The sequence below is a fragment of the Mustela nivalis genome (assembly GCF_964662115.1).
Source record: "Mustela nivalis genome assembly, chromosome: 3".
NCBI classification, from domain to species: Eukaryota; Metazoa; Chordata; class Mammalia; order Carnivora; family Mustelidae; genus Mustela; species Mustela nivalis.
In genome coordinates, this window is record NC_139022.1 from 75,283,919 (window position 1) to 75,300,393 (window position 16,475).

At 40.6% G+C, this 16,475-nt stretch overlaps 1 protein-coding gene across 2 annotated transcripts in view; it reads right to left on the reverse strand.

Moving 5' to 3' along the window:
* The window catches only part of RASGRF2 (Ras protein specific guanine nucleotide releasing factor 2), a 250,919-nt gene that overhangs the window by 178,920 nt on the left and 55,524 nt on the right, over positions 1-16,475 (reverse strand). The gene's annotated exons all lie outside the window — the stretch shown is intronic.

The window sequence follows — 16,475 nt, forward strand, 5'->3', positions numbered from 1 at the left end:
CTGCCTGGAGGACAATATAGAAAAATAAAGGGGAAAAGGCACAAGAAATGGAAAGCAAGGAAAAAACACCATTTTCACAGCTGATATAATTGTCTGTATCAAGAGTTCACTGAAAAGCTATTAAAATAAGAACATTGAACCAAATAGTTAAATACAAAAATCAATACACAAAAATTTATTGCACTTTGGCATAATAATATCAACAAACACAGAACTTCATTTTGTTGTTTTTTTTTTAATTTTTTAAAAGATTTTATTAATTTATTTGACAGAGAGAGACAAAGTGAGAGAGGGGAACACAAGCAGGGGGAGAGGGAGAAAGAGAAGCAGGCTTCCCACCAAGCAGGGAGCCTGATGCGGGACTCAACCCCAGGACCCTGGGATCATGACTTGAGCCGAAGGCAGACACCCAAGACTAAGCCACTCGGGCATCCCACAAAGCTTCCTTTTGAAAACAGCCTTTGCAATAACAAATACAAGTAACTGAAGACCAAGAATAAGGAAATGTGTTTATCACCTCTGAGAAGTAAATTAATCTATAATTTCAATGTACTTCACTAGAAATAGCAGTAGTTTTTACTTTTGGTAGAATGTGACAAACTGAATCTGAAATCTGCACCAGGGAAGTTTTCACTTTATACCAGCCTATTTGAGGCCGGACACATTAATCACCAAACTGAGACTGTCTGGAAAGGAAACGTGACTGGACAGCTGTGTATTGCACAAGAATGATCAGAAAATACACTGGACCTGCCCAGGATGTCTTCCTGGAGCATAAAGAGGACTGGCTACAGAGCTACTCTAAGGAGAGCCAGAGCCGAACACGGAGTTCCTTCTGTGGTCCCCCCTTCCCACCCACGCCCGCTCAAGGTCTTGTTTCTTCAGGGTGACCGTTATGTACTCATTTTCTTCAAATGAATTAAAAACCTTCAGAACAATAATCCTAGAGATAAGAATTTCCAGCACAAGGGAAAAGAGCGAGAGAGACAAAGCAAGAAACAGTCTCTTACTGACAGTGAACAAGCCAATGGTTCCAAGAGCGGGAGGCCAGTGGGAGGAGGCGGGACACAGGGGATGGGGGTGAAGGAGGGCACTTGCTGTGATGAGCGCAGGATGATGTACGGAAGTGCTGAGTCACTATAGTGCACACCCCAAACTAAGAGAACACTGTATGTTAACCAACTGGAATAAAAATAAGAACTTGAGGAAAAGAAAGAATTTTCAGCACATTTTTACCAAAAAGAAGAAAACTGGCTAAGAGACTTCTCCTCAGGTTACCTGTACGTCAATCATCAATCCTCGGAGGACTCTGAGTCGTGCCCGTGCGATAATCTACCACACTTCCCACGGACGGTCCCAAGCCTCGTAAATGGCAAGCTGTCTTTAGTTCTTAAACCCCTTGTCCAGCCAGAGGACTAAATGTTAGGAACCAGGGGGAAATAACCTTATGGAAAGGCCACGGAGAGTGAGAAGAATTGAGTTTAGCACTGTATGCAATAAAGCTCCATTTAAATTTGAGAGGAGAGAAGTCGAACCTCAATGACATAACAAGTCAGTGTCTTAAAGGTCAGGCCTCTGAGTAATGGCATTTCAGTAACTGCTGGCTCCTGTCCAGGCTCAGCTGTCCAGTCCAGGGAGAGGAAATGCTTAATGACCCGGCCCAACCCATTGAAAGGCTGCAACCTGCACTTCGACAGCAACGGCTACTGTGAAACCCAATTAGAAGCCACCTCTCAAAGACAGCGAGGCAATTATATTAGCAGAGGACGCCCAAAGGTTAGACCATGTCTCAGGCATAACGATGATGGTTTTGAGAGGTACATGTCACATTCCCGAGAGTTCACTTAACAAACTCAGCTCAGTTACAAAAAATTAGACAATGCCTCTGCACGCACCTGCAGATTATTTATTTTTAAATACTCATCAAAGTTTTCTTTGTGTGGAATATTCTGGCCTCACTCTGATATGAACTTAGTATACCATGGATCTAAGCATCAAGCCTGGCGCTTTAAAGGTCCCCTTGGGCATCAGAAGTAGCAGCAGACACCCTTGTCGGTACCCTGTGACCTCAGAGGTGTCCCGCTTCAAGGAACCTGGAGGAGAGGTCCCAAAGTACTGGGTCATTGTGAAATACAAGGAAGAATTAAAACAGGGATGACCTTGTTGATGACTTTAAATTTAGCATTTACAAGGACGAGTGAGTCTCTCTTCCTTTTCTTCCTAGATATTCTCACCTGTTTCCCAAATCCACTTCTCCAGGCAGATTCTCTCGCAGGCGCCAGCCCCACATTTCTCCTATTAGACAGCATTTCAGTCAGACCCCAAACGGAATCATTACCTTCTCTGTCTTCCTCCCACCCCACAAACCTCCTGCTCCTCCCCTCTGCCTTCACAGTGACTCCTTCTCCTCTTGTCTTTTCTCTGTCAAGTGAATCTTTATCCAATGGTTGCCTCAACTAGGAACCCTAAAGTCATCTTCAACGCCTCCCTGTCATCACCCACACATTTGGTTTCACCAAGGCTCACACGCAGGACTCTCTTCTGGCTTTTATTATCCCTCACCTAGACTACTGCAGCCGTTCTACCATCAGGTGACAAATGCGACAGTTTGAAATTCATTTGAAATTCCTTTATCTTAACAGCTGACCTCACTCCTTCCTTGTACCCTGGCCATCATGATAGCCCGAAGTGGGAGTTTAAACGGTTTCTTCCTAAAGGAGGACAGGATGACCTAGAGAAGTCCCAGTGAGTTGGGAACACACGGAGAATGGCGGAGAGAAGTGGTTGAGGTAAAAAGAGAAATCAGGAGATGGAGACACATCTGGTACAGCTTTTCCCCAATCAGGGCTAAAATCCTAGAAGAGGGTGAGGAGTTTAAAAGGTTGATTAACAAAAACCAAAAGCCAAGGAGTTTCTGTATCCCGTTCCTGTTAGGGATCTAGAGGATATGCCACCTCACAGAACGTCTTCATGCCCCACCCCCGACTCTCATGACAACACGGAGTGATGACTGCATGGGTGGTGACCATATCACGTAACTCGGCAAAACTGGTGTCACAGCAGTTGTGTGTTAGATAGATAGACAGATATAGACAGGTAGGTAGATAGAGATAGATAGATAGATGGATGGATGATAGATAGATAGATAGATAGATAGATAGATAGATAGATAGATAGATAGGCAGGCTGGCCAAGTTTTGAGGTTAGCTATACAAAGCCTGACGAGCTTCTAAGCAGACTGGACATTCCCAAGTACTACCGTGGAGGACCATGGAGAGAAGGGCACTATCAAAACTTATCGTGGGATAAAGTAAGGGGTATAAAGGTCAAGCAAGAGCCACAGTGGGACCACGTAGGCAATACAGACAGCCAGGCCCTGACTGATCTGGGAGAAAATAGACTGCAAGTTAGAGCAGCCACATAGTTCAGCAACGGTTGCCAACAGAGGGCCCAGGCAGAGCCAGACCACCACCAGACCACAGTCACCAGATTGCCTCAATCTTTGACACAAACACACATACACACACCCTCAAGGCCATGTGAGACTCCATCTCAGTGGGGTGCAGAGGGAAAAACAAATTACCGAAAGAGACTTTCCACATTCATGGAGCAATCGGAGTTTCCTCCTCTCAACTAAATGTAGCTTCTTTTTTCTCCACTTACTAAGTGGAGAGGTGGTCTTAAGGAGAAAGTCAGGTCAAATTTAGAAAAATACTTTCTATACTTGTAACCCCAATTCCAGTCTCATCCAACTCCCTCCATCTAAAACATGGTGGCCAGAGTCTTTCTAAAATATCAGTCAAGGGGCGCCTGGGTGGCTCAGGGGGTTAAATCCTCTGCCTTCAGGTCAGGTCATGATCCCAGGGTCCTGGGATCGAGCCACGCATCAGGCTCTTTGCTCAGCGGGGAGCCTGCTTCTCTCTCTCTCTCTCTCTGCCTGCCTCTCTGCCTACTTGTGATCTCTGTCAAATAAATAAATAAAATAGTTAAAAATAAATAAATAAAATAAAATATCAGTCAAGCTTGGGCACCTGAGTGGCTCAGTTGTTAAGCATCTGCCTTCGACTCAGGTCACAATCCCAGGGTCCTGTGATCAAGCCCCGCATTGGGCTCTCTGCTCCAAGGGAGGCCTGCTTCTCCCTCTCCTACTCCCCCTGCTTGTGTTCCCTCTCTCGCTAACTCTCTTCTGTGTCAAATAAATAAATAAAATCTTAAAAAAAAAAAAATCAGTCAAGCTTCCCATGTCTGCTTACAAACCCTTACTAGTGTTCTCAAACACTAGCAAATCACGAGCAAATCTTACACAGGCTGAAAATGCCCTTCACTAATCGGTTCTATTCTCCATCTTTAACCTCGCTTCCATCTGTTTCCTTCATGGCAGGCCACACTCCAGCCACACCAAGGTATCACTCCCACCAGAAGACAAGCTCTTTCCTCAGCCTCATGCTATGGGCAGAACCATGACTCCCCAAGCGGTAACCCAAGAACTTGGGCAAAACACATAACTCTCTTGAGCTTCCTCCTGGGCAAAACGAGGACAATGAGGCAGACCTGACAGCATCAAATTAGCAGATACGCAGTGTCTGCACAGTAGGTGCCTCAGAAGTGTTCATTCCCTTCTCTACCGGTATAGCTTTGTCTTGACACACCTTGTTTCGTCCCCAGCCTCTCTCCACCTACAAGTTCTTACTAAACTTTCATGACTCATGTCACCGAAATCGGCCCTCTAAGAATCCTTCCCTGGTATTTTCTGGCAAAATGGAGTCACTCTGTCCTCTGGGTTTCAGTCAACTGGGGTGCCCTCTTCTCACATCACCTCAAAGTTGTCCATGTGTATGTGTGTCTCTCTCCTGCCTGCCTGGTCCTTTGGTACCCTTCATCCTGGCACTGTGCAAGGCACACACAAAGCCCCCAGTATCATCTGATAAAATAATCATGAGTAAAGAAACATGAGGTATAATTAAACTAACAAATTGGCTTCTGACAGCCACAGGTGATGATAAATTTCATGACTTATAATTATATCCAACTGGCCATCCAGAGAAGGGATTTAAAAAGACTGCTTCAATGATCAATAGATCTTTTTATCCTAAGTATGTTAAGTCAGAACCCCATAATGATCTCACAAATACTCAGAGGAGCAGAAAGAACAGATGTCATGGGTTGGCAGATGCACGGAAGATTCTTACCTCTTACCAGCAATGACTATAAAATGCCACAAAGAACATAATGAACAGACCTAACACTTTTAATAGATTTTTTTTTTGTTTATTTGACAGAGATTACAAGTAGACAGAGAGGCAGGCAGAGAAAGAGAGAGGGAAGCAGGCTCCCTGCTGAGCAGAGAGCCCGATGCGGGACTCGATCCCAGGACCCTGGGATCATGACCTGAGCCGAAGGCAGCGGCTTAACCCACTGAGCCACCCAGGCGCCCCAGACCTAACACTTTTAAATGTTCAGGGTCTTTTTGGTATCTATTGTAGTTTTGTACAAATTTTCATTTTTCTGGTTGTTATTATACTGGGTTTGCTGCTGTTTATGCCATGCGTTTTTGCAGACAGAACAAATGCAACCCAATGTGAGAACACAAGCTCACTTAAAACTATCATCCTTAAGCTCCTGCAAGTTAGAAGCAAATTTAGAGCTAACAGTGACTGTTGCTGAGGAACAGGACTACGGGACCACATCCCCCTTCTACATTTTATATTGTTTGAAACACAATAAACACATACGGCTATATAGCCAAAAAAATATATATATATGTTCATTCTTTTTTTAAATTGTTGGAGTCACAATGGACACATTCAGTTATATAATCAACAATAAAGACACCTAGTTTAAAAATTCTGTTCACATCTTTATAATAGAACCTGTATATCTAGAGAAAGTAAAAAACATTGGTCAAATCAGTGATGTTCCAGGCAGATTAAAAACTCCTGTGGTTTTTTAAAAGTATATAGCAGAAAAATAACTTCTTTTTAAAAATGCTGTTCTGTGCCTATTATTATTTGGATGGTACTGCAGGATTTTAAATTACCACAAGTGTTCTTGAAATCTTTCACTTTTAGATCAAAAGAACCAACCCCGACCCTCTCTCTTCAGCCACTGGAGTCAGAAAATCCTCCTGGTATCCTTTTCCCACTGCCCCTGCCAAGGAGGAGGGCTGGGAGATGCCCCACAGGAACCCATGGTGGTCTTCTCCTCTGGGTCTCCCAGTAGCCTGACCCTGCAAGTCGGACACAGGATGGATAAAGGAATGGGTGCCTTCCAAATTGTACCTGGCTGGGTGACTTATACCCATGGAACTCGGGATCCTGATGGCAGACTGGGGCAGTGCTTCTGGAATCACAGCAAGGCTCTATCGTGGGATGGAGCTCTCCATCCTCACCAGGACTTGGGGGCTGGCCTCTGAGTTCCTGAGAATGTGAACAACACTATTCAGTGACCCTTTGCAGCCCAGCGTGTGTTTCTCCCCATCACTCTCCTGGATTGCGATGGCCATCCATCCCAGACAAAGGGGAGACTCCAAGTATTTCAGGAAACAGAGAGAAAGCTGTGGAGAGCGTCTTAGGTCCATCTCCAAAGTGAAAATAAAGGATGTGGTCCTATTGTTCTTCCTGTCCTTCATTACCTCCTGCTTTCTCGTTCTTTCTTTAACTGCTTGTAGTGTGGAGATGAAATACATCTGAAACATCTGTTATACCCATGCAGTTGAGCCCTATGTGCTCTATACTCCTCATTTTGACTCTGAGGAGCTCTGAGGAGCTCAGCTTCACGGGTCAACTGAGCTATCTTTGGCATGCCCAGTAACTCCAAACGATGTTTTCCCAACATACAACTGGCCATTTGAAGAGAAAAGTAGCCCATCCCCGAGCCCTAGAGGCACAGGCAGATCCCTCTAAATCTGCTGCACAGCCACAGCCCTAGTGTGACTGAGACAGAAGACACGTGGAAGATAATGGTTAGCTGGACACAGAAAAAGGGGGACACACTTCAAGATTCCCAATACCATTTTCCTCAAATTGTCACTCCCTGGTACTCCTGTCATTGAAATGTCACTTGTAAGGTACCGCTCTGCCCATGGCATCTGCTCACCATTGTGCCAGCTGGTGGGGCACTAACTGAAGAGCAGTGTAAAGCTTTATACCCTTGACCCAGCTCCAGTGGTAACTAGGAGAGAAAACATTTCACTCTCCTGTCTTAGTGGTGGTTTTTATCTCCTGGGATCATTTCTTTACCACAGCTCTACCCCACAGGCACTTTCAGCTCCAAAGAAGAGTCTGTGTGTATTAAAGGAGGCTGACTTCCCAACTACTTTACAGACTCTTATCTTTTCATAGTGAAGCTCTTCATTGTTAAAACATATGTCAAATCATCCAACTACCTCCTCCAGGTGTTCTTAGAAACAAAGATCTAAGATGCTGAAGGCTTTCCCCCTCCCTGTTGGCTCACTTCCTTTTTAACTCTGAGATTCAGAGGCATTGCCATGGGTATATTCCCTCCAGTGCAAGCCAACTTCACAGATTTACCCCAGCATCTGAGGGCGCAGTGCCAGTCGGCAGAAAGAGCCCCAGGCTACCAGGTGGGACATCAGGTTTTTCCTCTTGCCTCTGGAGACAAAGGACGAACTGCGTTAAGCTTCTGTGCTCAGGTTGTTCTAGGGCCAAGGTGAGGACAAGGCCACTTGTCCTACTAACCCCCAAGGTAAAGATCAAATGCAATCATATATATCAAAGTGCCCTTAAAGGCATGAAGCTCATCGTGTCATTGCTGTGGGGGTGGCACTGCCAGATCACACTTGGGAACCAGTCTTCTCAAGTCTGCCTAGGACGCTGGACTTGGTCCAGATCCACAAATCTGGACAATTCAAGTGTTCCTTTCTTCCCACTGTTCTTCTCAGATAAAAGTGCATGGGGGAAAGAAGAAAAGGATGTATGAAAATTATCAGCCGGCACACTGGGTACCTGGTAATTAAGAAGAGGTCATACTGTTTTTTGTTGTGGTTGTTGCTGGTTGTTTTGTTCTTGTGGACATTTTTTGGTGATGGTTTGATATTCATGATGAAAAGATCCTTAATTCTGCCAAAGACTGAGAGAGGAGCTTGAAGCTTCCACGACCTGCAAGAGTTTGCTGAATGATCTGTCCCAAAAGAAGCCAATGCATTGACTGTGAACTTGAACTATGAGTATGACAAAGTAAAATCCATACTAAGTTGTAATATCAGTTTTTAAGAACTGACTCAGAATATATTCTTCTATAAACCCATACATACTTTAGTTTTTAATTGAATAAGAATTTAACTTAGAAACCAGCTCAAGGAGTAAGAGTTTAACTGCCTCCTACTGTGGTTTTCCACAACAAAAATACATTGTGTCTGCCTTCCAAATTTCATAAAGAACAGAGTTAAATTAAACTGTACCCATTTAAGAGTGACAAAGACAAGATGCCAGAAAAACCTGTCATTTTAAGAATGGCTAAAAGAACTTGATATATTTGGTTGCTCTTCAAATCTTCCAGAGGCTGTCATATAAAAATTGGAACTGAGAAACTTTTCATCGACCAAGGGATCTGAGCTCCCATAAATCACCAAGCATACTGAAATCCCTGAAAAGGGAAGCAAGACGCATGGTGGCTGAAGTCATCATCCCTGATTGGCAAGGGAAGACAATGATTCCTCTCGATGTTTCCTTAAGTCTCACACAAGTTCCTGTCTTTCTTTTGCATTGCCACTTCAGACAGAGATGGACGTTGTGGAAGACAACATCGGATCTATGTGACTGACTTCACTCCACCGCCAGTCTTCACATTTACTTACTGTCCTGAGAGAGAGAGACATCTAATTCTGGTCAGCCTAGCGCCACTGACTGAGCACACTTGAGAATTCAGGCACCATGGTCACAGTTTGTTCTCACAGCGAGATGACAAAACTTTATCACCATGCCAATATCCATTCCGTCCTGGCTTCTCACAACCCCTAACTTCACAAGTTCTAAATAATGAATCCTCCAAAGCCCCTTTTACTTCATACCATTCTCATCACTTTCTCACGTCAACCACTGATTTGTCTTCCAATCTGCCAACAACATTCTCGTTTATACAGAACGTCTATACAATAAAAATGTATGCTGTCAATGCCCACGGTAGCTAGTGCCACATGGCGGAGAGGAAAATACTTTGACACAAAAACAAGTAAGTCCTACAGACTGCTTGCTGCAAGTCTTGAGGTGCTCTGTCAAAGAGGGGCCGTGGTTATACACAACGTGGGCAGGGGAAATGTGGATGATGAGACAGACTTGAGATTTATCCTGTGTGGCTCCAGAAGACACAAAGAGGAAGAATAGGTTAAAGTTACAGATTTAGAAGACTTTTCTAAAACTGGAATGAGATGCTGTCACTAGTTGGCCATCTCTCAGTGGTGTTTAAAAAGGGATGAAAACAGAAGATATTGCAAAAAGTATGCAATACAAGAGGCATATAAACAATGATTAGAACAATGTTTTGATTTTGCTATTCAATATCTCAACTTTTATTACATGGAGTTTACCAAAATTGGAATAAAAGAAAATACTTATCTAAATAAAGAAATAATTAGTGCCTTTTAAGAAGGAAAGTCTTTTATGGCACTGTACCAAGTTTATACATATATCTATTTTTTTAAAGATTTTATTTATTTATTTGACATAGAGAGAGAATGAGAAAGGGAATACAAGCAGGGGGAGTGGGAGAGGGAGAAGCAGGCTTCCCTCCGAGCAGGGAGCCAGATGTGCAGCTTGATCCCAGGACGCTGGGATCATGACCCCGAGCCAAAGGCAGATGCCCAACAACTGAGACACCCAGGCACCCCTCGGATAATGTAAAAGGATTAATTAATATATATAATACATAAAGCAGTTTTCTAAATCAATAAGGAAAAGACAAGTACCCTCATACAAATGTTGGAAAAGGAATAGAATCTTCATAAGCCTACAAAATAAACAACAACAAAAAAATAACACGAGCACATGAAAATATGAAAAAGAAATGTGTTTTAGTACATTAAGACCATCTTTTTATTTTTATTAATTTTTTTAAAGATTTTATTTATTTATTTAAGAGAGACAGGGATAGTGACAGAGATAGCAAGAGAGTGCACAAGTGGGGAGGAGAGAAAGCAGCAGGCCCCCCACTGAGCAGGTAGCCTGATGCAGGACTTGACCCCAGGACAGTGGGTTCATGACCTGAGCCGAAGACATGCACAACTAACTGTGCCACCCAGGCGCCCAAGACCATCTTTTTAAATTGCAATTTTCTAAAATAATGAAACCCAGAACCGAGAAGTATATTGTGCTGATTGAAATATTGAAATAAAAATGGTTATAATCTTGGTGGAAATTATTGACAATTTGTGTCACAGACTTTAAAGTATTCTCAGTTTTATATTGGAATCTATACTAGTGAAATACTGAGACATACAAAGACCTATGTCAAGAATGTTCATAGCATCATTAATAATAATAAAATGTCCACCAATAGAGGACAAGTTAAATAAATTATGAAATATTCGAGCTGGAACACTCAACAATGAAATTAATAATCAGCACTCACAGCTAACATCATCCTTAATGGGGAAAAACTGAGAGCTTTTCCCCTAATATCAGGAATATATAGAACATAAGACAAGGATGTCCTCTCTCAACACTTTGATTCAACATAGTACTGGATGTCCTAGACACAGCAATCAAACAAGGAAAAGCAATAAAAGGCATCAAAATGGGTAAGAAAGAAGTAAAACTTTCATTATTTGTATATGACATGATACTATATATAAAAGACCCAAAGACACCACTAAAAAACTGCTAGAATTGATGAATGAATTTAGTAAAGTCAGAGGACAGAAAACCAATGTACAGAAATCTGTTGCATTTTATACATCAATAATGAAGCAGCAGAAAGAGAAATTAAGAAAACAATCCCATTGACAATTACACCACAAATAATAAGATACCTAGGAATAACCTAACCAAAAAAGGTAAAAGACCTGTACTCTGAAAACTATAAAATACAGATGCAAGAAATTAAAGATGACACAAATAAGTGGAAAGACATTTCAAGCTTATGGATTGAAAGAACAAATATTGTCCAAACGTCTACACTACCCAAAGTCATGTACACATGTAATATAATCCCTAACAAAATACCAACAGCATTTTTCACAGCACTAGAACATACACTCCTAAAATTTATATGGAACCACAAAAGACCGCAAATTGCCGAAGTATCTTGAAAAAGAAGAACAAAGCTGGAGGCATTATAATTCTGGACTTCAAGTTATACTGCAAAGCTGTAGTAAACAAAACAGTATGGTACTGGCATAAAAAACAGATACAAAGATCCATGGAACAGAACAGAAAATCCAGAAATAAACCCATAATGACATGGTCAATTAACCTTCCACAAAGCAGGAAAGAATATCCAATGGAGAAAAAGTCTCTTCAACAAATGATGTTGGGAAAACGGGACAGCAATATGCGAAAGAATGTAACTGGACCACTTTCTTACACCATAGGCAGAAATAAACTCAGAATGGATTAAAGAGCTGAATGTGAGACCTAAAACCATAAAAATTCTAGAAGAGAGCATACACAGTAACTTCTCAGGCATTGGCCGTAGCAGTTTTTTTTTCTAGATAGGTCTCCAAAGGCACAGGAAACAAAAGCAAAAATAAACTGTAGGGACTTCATCAACATTAAATACTTCCACACAGCAAAGGAAATAATCAACAAAACTCAAAAGACTGCCTACAGAATGGAAGACGACATCTGCAAATGACAAATCGGATAAAGGGCTGGTATCCAAAATAAATAAAGAACTTATAAAACTCGGGAAGGGAAGGGCTTTTTGTTAGTATCTCCATATCTAAAAGACAGTTTTAAGTTATAACCATAGGTCTATAAATGCATTTTTGTGACGTACCTGTGTTTGCTGTGGACAAGGTTCATTATTTCATAACACCTAAGCTTTTTGAATGTCCTGCAGTGGTAATGTATGATAAAATGTAAAGCTTGTGAATTAACCAACTTGTAAGTTTCTTTCTGTTATAATTGATAGGAAAGAAGCGTCTTCAATATCAAGCTGTTAAGCTGTCTCAGAGAAATGTACATCTGGACTTATTCCTTAGGTGGGCAGCAGAGGGGCAGAAGAAATATAAAGGGAAAGATGTACGCAGATGTACTCATATTTACATTTTAATGATAATTCTCAATGTGTGTGCATCTCCTTTGGATGTACTATAGGAATACATTAAGTGATTCAGTGGAAACATACCTCCTTGCTAATATTTGCATACTATATATTGGATAATGAATTCTTTCAGAAGCATTATGTGTTGTGTACTCTGTTACTTCGTGGCTCATGTTTAATTGAACATTAAGGGAATGCAGTTAATTATACCCCTGCCGATATCTTTATCTGGAGGCCTGTTGCCATTTTTGTCTTTGTCTTGAAATTTTTGTTGCCAAGGAAGGCAGGATTATATTTTTTTCCTTTCAGATTGAGTTGGTGTAGTGTACTGTTGGTTATCAAAATACTCATAGTTTTGTGACTTTGAAATGGTAAATATTCATGGTGTGTAAAAAAAAAGCATGATACATAACTGTAGGCTCTTAACGACATTAAAATGCTTAGTTGTGTAGATACACACATGGGACCTAGAAGTCAAACTATAAACCGCTTCTGATTATTGATGACTTTGTTCTTTGCTTCTTATGTTTTTCAGTTTCTTTTTATGCACAAAGAGTGAGAGGACTTATAAAACTCAACCCCCAAAAAACAAATACTGCAATTAAAAAATGGGCGGAAGACATGAACAGACATTTTTCCAAAGAAGACATCCAGATGGCCAACAGACACATGAAAAGATGCTCAACATCACTCATCATCAAGGAAATGCAAATCAAAACTACAATGAGATCACCTCACACCCATGAGAATAGCTAAAATCAAAAACAAAGGAATAAGAGTTGATGAGGATGTGGAGAAAAAAGAACAAACCCTCGTGCACTGTCATTGGGAATGCAAACTGATGCAGCCACTGTAGAAGACAGTATGGAGATTCTTCAAAAAATTAAAAACAGAACTACCTTATGATCCAGTATTTCCACTACTGGGTATTCATGAAAAATTTATTCAATGAGATACACACACCCTTATGTTTATAGCAGCATTACTTACAATAGCCAAGATATGGAAGCAGTCCAAGTGTCCATCAATTGATGAATGATAAAGAAAATGTGGTGTGTGTGTATACACACACACACACACACACATACATATATACACATACATATACATATATCTAATATTCATTGTATATATATACATGTATAATATATATAAAAATATGATATACAATGAATATTATTCAGCCATAAAAAAGAATGAAATCATGTCATTTGCAACAACATGGATGGAGTTAGAGATCATAATGCTAAGGGAAGTAAGTCAGTCAGAGAAAGACAAATACCATATGATTTTACTTGTGTAATTTAAAAAAGAAAGCAAATGAGCAAAGGGAAAAAAAGGAGAGACAACCAAAAAACAGACCCTTAACTACAGAGAACAAACTGATGGCTACCAGAGGGAAGAAGAGTGGGGGATGGTTGAAAAAGGTGATGGGGATTAAAGAGGGCACTTATCATGATGAGCACATGGTGATGTATGTATGCTTAATCATTGTATTGTATACTTGAAACTAATATAACACTGTATGTTAACTAACTGAAACTAAAGTGAAATAAAATTTTTAAAATTTCACTGGGTGAAATTGCCTGGGTGGCTCAGTGGGTTAAGCCTCTGTCTTTAGCTCAGGTCATGATCTCAGGGTCCTGGGATTGAGCTCCACATCGGGCTCTCTGCTCAGCAAGGAGCCTGCTTCCCCCTTTCTTTCTGCCTGCCTCTCCGCCTGCTTGTGATCTGTCCCTCTGTCAAATAAATAAATAAAATCTTTAAAGAAATTTTTTCAAACTCTAATTGGTCAATTAAATGATTAATAATTAATAATCACGCTCACTAAGAATATATTCAAGAATATTCCTAGGAATATTTCTTAATTTACATACTAAGTGTTCAAGCAGGCAATGAAATAACACACTAGCACATTTCAGTTGCTGCCCAACAACAGGGAAGACAGAGTTCAGAGACTGAGTACAAAACAAATTTCATTTAAAAAAAAATTAATATCTACACCTAGAAAAAGCAAGCACTGGTATAAAAAAGCAGGAGGTATAAAGGATAGATAATGTTTACTAAAAATTTAACACTCTTGTCTGATAAAAGAAACATGAGCAAAAGTGAAAATGGACATTGAGAAGTTATTTGTGATGCAAATAGCTGACAATTAAGTATAATTCATATGCACAAACAATAAGAAAAATAGGTAAAACTATAAATAGGCAAATTACAAAACAGAAAATAATACTGGGAATTGGGTGGCTCAGTAGATTAACCATCTACCTTCAGGTCATGATCCCAGAGTCCTAGGATCCAGGCCCGCAGAGGCCCGCAGAGGCCCGCAGAGGCCCGCAGAGGTCCACACCGGGCTCCCTGCTCAGCAGGGAATCTGCTTCTCTCTCTCCCTCTGCCCCCCCCAACTCATGTTCTCTCCCACTCTGCTCTCTCTCTCAAATAAATAAATAATCTTTTTTTTAAAAAGACTATAAAAACTTCCAATGGAATGAAAATATCCTCAACCTCAATAAACCTTAGGGAAATGCTAATGAAAGTACTAAAATAACATTTGCATCCATCAAGTAGGGTACTATGAAAACAACTTTACAGTATAAGTACTATTGAACAGAGGAAGATACTGAAACATCGATACAACACCGGTGAGAGACATTGATAAAAAACAGACTTAGAAGAGTTGTTTGGCAGTATCTATTAGAATTTTGAATGATTTTCTCATTTCAGTATTGGCAGGGTAGCTTTTATCAAACCGACCCTCCAGCAGAGAACAATCACCAGTTCATGCATACAGAATGAGAGAGAGAGAGAAAGTAAATGGAGCAAAATATTCATAATTAGTGAATCTGGGTAAAGGGCATATAAGGGGTTCTTTGCACTACTCTTGCAATTTTTCTAGAATTTAAAATTCTAAATAATAACAAAATTTTTGAAGGTTAAGCCGCTAGGGGCACCAGGGTGGCTCAGGTGGTTAAACATCAACTTTTTGTTTTGGCTTGGGTTATGATCACTGGGTCATGAGATCAAACCCCATGTCCGGCTCTGCACTTGAGCATGGAACCTGTGTGGGATTCTCTCTCTCCATTTCTCTCTGCCCCTTCCCAGTCTCTTTCCCTCTCTGTCTAAAAAAAATAAAGTTAGGAGATATGACTATAAAAAGTCAAAATCTCCAGGGATATGACTATTTATAGTCATATCTCCAGGTTTCTGTGGATCTCCTGCAAAAGTTCAGACCACCTATAACAATAGACTACTTTTGAATATATGACATGGAAAGAGATCAGTATTATGTTAATAAGTCAAAAAAAGTGATATTAAGAGCAATAAGAGTAACGCAACTAGTCCTTTACTTTAAAAGAAAAATAAATATATGTAACATCTATTTATGTATGTGTACGTCTGTAAATGGATAAAGCAATATACTGAAAATTCATAGTAATTAGAAAACATAAAAACACACCCTATCACTGAGTAATTCTACTTCCTTGAAAAACACTCATGTGCCCAAAAAGCACACAAATCTATGTTCATTACAATATTGTTTAATGGCAAAAAAACCACCATTCTGTAAGTCTATCAATAAAAGGTTAGACTACTTATGCATAAGTAGTTTAAAAGAATGAGTTCTATATGTACCAACATGAATAAGACAGGCAATAAAAGCAAGCTAGACAATAAATATAGAATTGGTAACACTAATGAAAAAGCATTACTAAAATTAAGAGAAGGAAACATACCAAATATTAACAGCAGTTACCCCTGAGTATCTTCTTTTTAAAATAAGCTCTACACCCAATATGGGGCTCAAACTCACCACCCTGAGACCAAGAGGTGCATGCTCCACAGACCAAGCCAGCCAGGCACCTTGATCTTCTCATTCATACATCTTTTTTTTTCCTTTTTTTTTTTTTTTTTAAATTTGAGAGAGAGACAGAGCGAGAGAGCATGAGAGGGGAGGTCAGAGGGAGAAGCAGACTCTCCATGGACCTGGGAGCCTGATGTGGGACTCAATCCCAGGACTCCGGGATCATGACCTGAGCCGAAGGCAGTCGCTTAATCAACTGAGCCACCCAAGTGCCCCTTATTCATACATCTTATGCATTTTCCAAATTAGCCATAATGAGAATATGCACTTTGAAGACATAAATACAGTTCTATGTGTGGGAAAGACATAAAAGTACTCAGGGCCTATTAGACATTTCCCTGCCTTAAAACAAACAAATACACTGAAGCGTAGCCATAAAAAAGGCAGCTAT